Source organism: Takifugu flavidus, chromosome 15, assembly GCF_003711565.1.
Source record: "Takifugu flavidus isolate HTHZ2018 chromosome 15, ASM371156v2, whole genome shotgun sequence".
NCBI classification, from domain to species: domain Eukaryota; kingdom Metazoa; phylum Chordata; class Actinopteri; order Tetraodontiformes; family Tetraodontidae; genus Takifugu; species Takifugu flavidus.
This window is the reverse complement of record NC_079534.1, coordinates 3,116,023-3,122,678: the sequence shown is the minus strand read 5'-3', so window position 1 is coordinate 3,122,678 and position 6,656 is coordinate 3,116,023.

The window sequence follows — 6,656 nt, the reverse complement described above, 5'->3', positions numbered from 1 at the left end:
CTGCGATCCTCACTCTTGCCGGTGTGTTTTGTGTCTCTGTTGGTCTGGCATTGGACTCAAAACTTTCACTTCTTTTCATCTTTGTTTGACTTTGTCCCCTCATCTGCTGGACTTCTTTCTTAGAGCTTTCCCATTGCTTATCTGTCAGCTTTCTTCCCTTCAGAGGAGGCTTCTGGCTGTTGGTTCCCAGCAGGAGAAACTTTGTGTCAGGTGGATCACATTCCCTAATTACGTATTGGCAGCTTTTGTGCGGTATCTTTCCTCGTACACTAGGGCTTTGGGTATTCACGCCCAGATCTTTCATCATTTTCTCCGACTGTTCGGTTTCAATCTTAAAGATTTCAAGTCTCATCACCAATTCTTCATTGCGATTCTTCAGCTCCTTCACTTGCGTCTCAGATCTTTTTACCATGACATCGAGTTCCTGACATTTTTCTTTCAGCTGTAGAACTTGTGCCTCAGAGGTTTCACACGTCTCCACTAGTTCCTGGTTCTTTTTGAACAGGACTTTGACTCTTTTCCCATGGTTTTCCGTAATTGTTGCCAGCTCTTTGTTCATTTTCTTAAGCTGGTGGACTTCTCTCTTCGCCATTTTATACCTCTTGGCCACTTCTTCATGGCTTGTCTCCAAACGTTTAATGTGTGTCAAAGACTGGTCATTAATCAACACCTTCTTTGTACACTTTTCTTCCAGCTGTCGAATGTCTGTCTCTGATTTTACATATCTCTGCATCAAATCTCTACTTTTGTCCTCCAGGTGATTATTGGCGTTCACCAGCTCACTGACTGTTGCAGCAAGTATATCGACGGCATCATGGAGATGTTTATTATTGCTTGATACCTCCTGGAGTGCTTTGTTATTGCTTTCATTTGGACTGGGCGATGTCAGATTTTGAGACACCATCAGCTGGATGGTTGAATTGCTGCTTTCATATTTACTGGCCATCATTTGATTTTCTTCCATCAGATCACATACTCTTAATTCATAGCTCTTTATCATCGTGCCCAGTTCTTGATTTTCATTTTCAAGCTGTGCCACTTTTGCCTCAAGTCTCGCATTGCACTGATCGCGCTCTTGCACTTTTTTCTTCCAGTACTGCACTCTTTTGGCCACCTCCTCTGAAAACCTCTCCTGCAAATCTGAATATTTAGTTTTCCAAGATCCCTCCTGAAGGAGAAGTTCCTCCCTACATTCGTTGGTCTCATGGAAATATTCTTTCTCCTCTGGCTTACTCCCGATTTCCTTAAGAGATGACTCAAATTTGCTGGAAAGAGCATCAATGACTTGGTTGGATTGATTTGACTGTGCCATGTCTAGTTTTGATTACCTAGTTGCTTCTCAATGTCTGCCATTGACAAAACTTTTAATAGATATATCAAAGAAAGTTAGCTTTGATGCATGCTTTTATTTATTCTATTATGTTGTATTTTATGACCCTAGACCAGGGGTCAGCAACCCAAAATGTTGGGAGAGCCATATTGGACCAAAAAAACAAGATACAAATCTGTCTGGAGCCGCAAAAAATTAAAAGCCTCATATAGAGCATATAGGCAACACATGCTGTAAGTGTCTATATTAGCTGTATTACCTACTTTCCAAATGATAAGTGGGCTACAAATACATAATGACCATTCATGATGAAATGTTTATTTTCCCTGCAGCGCATCCTGGAAAGAATGACGCACCACGTGACCGCTCTGCTGTACGATGGCGCTTTCAGTTTAATTTCCATTATAAGATGTTGAAATTAAATATTTATTATACACATTTATACAGCATTGGAAAACTTTAAGAATGTTTGTCACGTTTTTCCTCCTACAGAAATTATATTTAAACAATTACCATTTTCATATTTTTGAAAAAGCTCCATGGAGCCACTAGGGCGGCGCCAAAGATCCGCATGTGGCTCCAGAGCCGCGGGTTGCCGACCCCCGCCCGAGACAGAAAAAACACTCTAAAAGCGTGCAGAGCACCGCCATGCGGCTCCTCACCTCTCATATTGTGACTTAAAGCCTTAGTATAGAACAATATAGGCAGGGTCTTCAGGGTTTTTGGTCCTCAGCTGCATTTGTCTGTTCTACAGCCCACGTGTCATCTTTTGCTTCAGTTGTTGAATCTTGGATCAGGTCAGATGGTTGAGTAGACGTGCCTCCAGACTTAGTTGTGTCATATTCTGTCTTGGGGTCGGCAGGTTGTGTTTCTCTGTACTCGCCTTTAGTTCAGGAGGTGGACTTGTCACCATCTTTCATTTCTTTTTATGAGTCTCATTTACCTCAATGGTATTTTTCTCATCTGCTTGTCTTTTATCATTTTTTTTCCAGTGGATACAGTTGATTCGATGGCATCCTCTCCATGATTTGACGTCTGTTTTCTTGGTTCAGCTTTTTCCGTGTTGTCATCCCCTTCCTGAGGTGCAGAGTTCTAATGAAGAACTCTTGACCATTGGCCAAGTTGCCAGCTTGCTCTGCATCTTTAGGCTGATTTGTGAACCTCTTTAGCGAACCTCTTTATTTGCTTTTGTATTTGTCGTCTTATGGTCACTGTCTTATAATTTTGTTCTTTTCAACACATCAGTGCTCGGTTTGACTTGTGTCAGACATTTTGACAATGAGGCTTTTGGCTTTTCGTTTGCAGCTGCAGAACTTGTGTATCAGATGTGTAGTTTGTGTTAGTTGTGCTGTATTACACTTTGTGCCTCAGAGTTTCCTGTATTCGTGTGACGGGTGCAGTTAGGACCCAAATGCAGCACTCTGGAAAGCTGGACCGTAGTAATGACTTTTATTTAACCCACGGGCAAACAGGAACTCAGGCAGACCAGGAAACACAGAAAATAGTCCGTTCTTCAGGCTCTGGGCCCGCACAAAGTCTATGAGTTGCAGGGGAGTGGGACGAGCAGCAGCGAAGTCGGGGCCGGGCGGAGAAGTTTAAACCAGGTGAGCAGACAGGAACCAGAGACGCTGAGGCAGAAGTCATAGTCAGGGGCAGAAAGCAGGTAGGTTGTCCGGGGAACAGGCAAGGCAGGCAGAACGAAGACAGGCAGGGTCGGTAACGGATAATCCGGCAGGGAAACAACGCTGGAAAGTCTTGCATGAAAGCTGAAGAACAATCTGGCACCGAGTGAGTGTGAGGCTGGAGAATATATACACTGGTAGGTGAGCTGATTGATGAGTGAGGGCAGGTGTGTGATCCGTGACTGAGAGCAGGTGTGTGATCCGTGACTGAGAGCAGGTGTGTGATCCGTGACTGAGAGCAGGTGTGTGATCCGTGACTGAGAGCAGGTGTGTGATCCGTGACTGAGAGCAGGTGTGTGATCCGTGACTGAGAGCAGGTGTGGTGATCAGAGGGTGTGATGTGAGCAGGGCAGTGGAAAAGTACTGGGACAGGAGGGAACTGGAGAAAAGGGGCTGTGACAATTTGTGCAGAGACTGTTATATCCATGAGACTCAGAAAACAACTGTTTTATTTTAATAATAATGCAAAAACATGCAAATCAACAATTGACAGCAGAGACGTCAGAATCAGAATCAGGTTTATTGCCATTGTTCATGTAATACACAGTATTACACAAGCTAGGAATTTGTCCTGGTGTGACGCTGCGACATTCAACATAAAAAAGACAATATTAGAATAAGATAAATAAAATAAGACATATGTACAGTATATATATAAATAGTAAGAAATAGTGCAGGTCACACCATCATGATGCCTCAACTCAGCCTACAGGAGTAAAATACACATCTCTTTAATCATTTTCTTCAGCTGCTGGATTTCAGTGTTAGAGATTTCACATCTCAGAGACAATTCTTGGTTGCTGTTCTTCAGTTTTTTGACTTGCGTCTCAGAGTTTTGAAACATGGTATGGAAACTCTGACATTTTGCTTTCAGTTTCTGAACTTGCATCTCAGAGGTTTCACACTTCTGGCCTAGTTCCTGGCTCTTTCTGTACAGTAGTTTCACTAATTCCACAGAGTTTTCAGTCATAGTTGCCAGGTCTTTATTCAGTTTCTGAAGCTGGTGGACTTCTCTCTGTGAGATTTCATATCTCTTTGTCACTTCTTCATTCCTCTTCTCCAGATATTGCACTTGTGTCAAGGACTGATTAATAATCATCACCTGCTTTTGAAAGTTCTCATCCAGCTTTTGAATGTCTGCCTCTGCCTTCTCATATTTCTGCATCAAAGTTCTACTTTTTTCCTCCAGGTGATTATTGGCGTACTCCAGCTCACTGACTGTTGCAGCAAGTTTATTGACGATGTCTTGGAGCTCTTTATTATTGTTCAATACCTCCTGGAGTACTTTGTTCTGAAACACCAGCTGCTGGATGGTTGAATTACTGTTTTCACATTTAGTGGCCATCAGTTGATTGTCTTCAAACAGGTCATATATTCTTAATTCACAGTCCTTTATTCTCGTGACAAGTTCTTGTTTTTCACCTTCAAGCTTTGCCACTTCCATCTCAAGACTTTTGCACCGTTTGGAAAGGTTTATATTTTTATGATCCACCTCTCGCACTTTTTTCTTCCAGTGCTGCACTCGTTTGGCAACCTCCTCTGAAAACCTCTCCTGCAAATCTTGATATTTATGTTCCCAAGATCCCTCCTGAAGAAGGTCATCTCTATTTTCAGTGTTCTGGTGGAAAATTTCATTCTTCCCTGGCCAATGCCTGGCCTCTAGAGGAGAATGAAATTCCTCATAGTCATTGGAAATAGTGCAATTATCTTGACTGTTTTGTTTTGTCTCTGCCATATTTGTATTAAAATAAGTAACTAATTGCTCCTGTATGTGTGCCATTGACAATGTAACTTTACTAGATACATCAAAGGATATATTATGTTTGGTATACACTTTTATTTCTACTACTATAAAAAATATAAAAAAATATATATTTCACACACACACACACATATATAACCACACACACACACACACCACACACACACACACACACACACACACATAAAAAAAATCTCTTCCTCGGACTTCACTCACTTCACATAGAGATCTCTGATGTGGTTCCTGGTATCTGTTGGAGTCATCTACTCAGCTTGGGTGTTACTGCCACTAGTGTCCCAATCACTACTGGGACTACTGTTGCCTTCATGACCCACATTCTCTCTATCTCCTCCTTCAGCCCTTGGTACTTCTCCAGCTTCTCGTGTTCCTTCTTCCTGATGTTGTTATCACTTGGGATTGCTACATCTGTCGTGGTTGACTCGACTCTGCAACATCGCGTGGACATCGGGGGCAGTGCCGCTGGATTGGCAGACCGGGGTGGTAGTCCCTCTTTTTAAGAAGGGGGACCGGAGGGTGTGTTCCAACTATAAGGGGATCACACTCCTCAACCTCCCTGGTAAGGTCTATTCAGGGGTACTGGAGAGGAGGGTCCGCCGGATAGTTGAACCTCGGATTCAGGAGGAGCAATGTGGTTTTCGTCCTGGGCGTCGAACAGTGGACCAGCTGTACACCCTTAGCAGGGTCTTCGAGGGTACATGGGTGTTTGCCCAACCAGTCCACATGTGTTTTGTGGACTTGGAGAAGGTATTCGACTGTGTCCCTCCTGTGGGGGTTTTTCCGAGAGTATGGGGTGTCGGGCCCGCTGATACGGGCCGTCCGCTCCCTGTACGATCGGTGCCAGAGTTTGGTCCGCATTGCTGGCAGTAAGTCAAACTCGTTTCTGGTTAGGGTTGGTCTCCGCCAGGGCTGCCCTTTGTCACCGATTCTGTTCATAATTTTTATGGACAGAATTTCTAGGTGCAGTCATGGTGTTGAGGGGGTCCGGTTTGGTGACCTCAGGATCAGGTCTCTGCTTTTTGCGGATGATGTGGTCCTGTTGGCGTCATTGGCCCGTGACCTCCAACTATCACTGGATCGGTTCGCCGCCGCATGTGAAGCGGCTGGGATGAAAATCAGCACCTCCAAATCCGAGGCCATGGTTCTCAACCGAAAAAAGGTGGAGTGCCTTCTCCGGGTCAAGGAGGAGATCCTGCCCCAAGTGGAGGAGTTCAAGTACCTCGGGGTCTTGTTCACGAGTGAGGGAAGAATGGAGCGGGAGATCGACAGGCGGATCGGTGCGGCATCCGCAGTAATGCGGACTCTGCACCGGTCCGTAGTGGTGAAGAGAGAGCTGAGCCGAAAGGTGAAGCTCTCAATTTACCGGTCGATCTTGGTTCCTACCCTCACCTATGGTCATGAGCTTTGGGTGATGACCGAAAGAACAAGATCACAGGTTCAAGCAGCCGAAATGAGCTTCCTCCGGGTGGCTGGGCTCTCCCTTAGAGATAGGGTGAGAAGCTCTGCCATCCGGGAGGAGCTCGGAGTAGAGTCACTGCTCCTCCGCGTTGAGAGGAGCCAGATGAGGTGGCTTGGGCATCTAGTTAGGATGCCCCCTGGACGCCTCCCTGGTGAGGTGTTCAGGGCATGTCCCTCCGGTAGGAGACCCCTGGGAAGACCCAGGACACGTTGGAGAGACTATGTCTCTCAACTGGTCTGGGAACGCCTGGGGATCCCTCCGGATGAGCTGGAAGAAGTAGCTGGGGAGAGGGAAGTCTGGGCTTCTCTTCTTAGGCTGCTGCCCCCACGACCCGACCCCGGATAAGCGGTAGAGCAGGCCTGGCCAACTCGCGGCTCTTTGGCTGGTTTCATGCGGCTCTTCAGG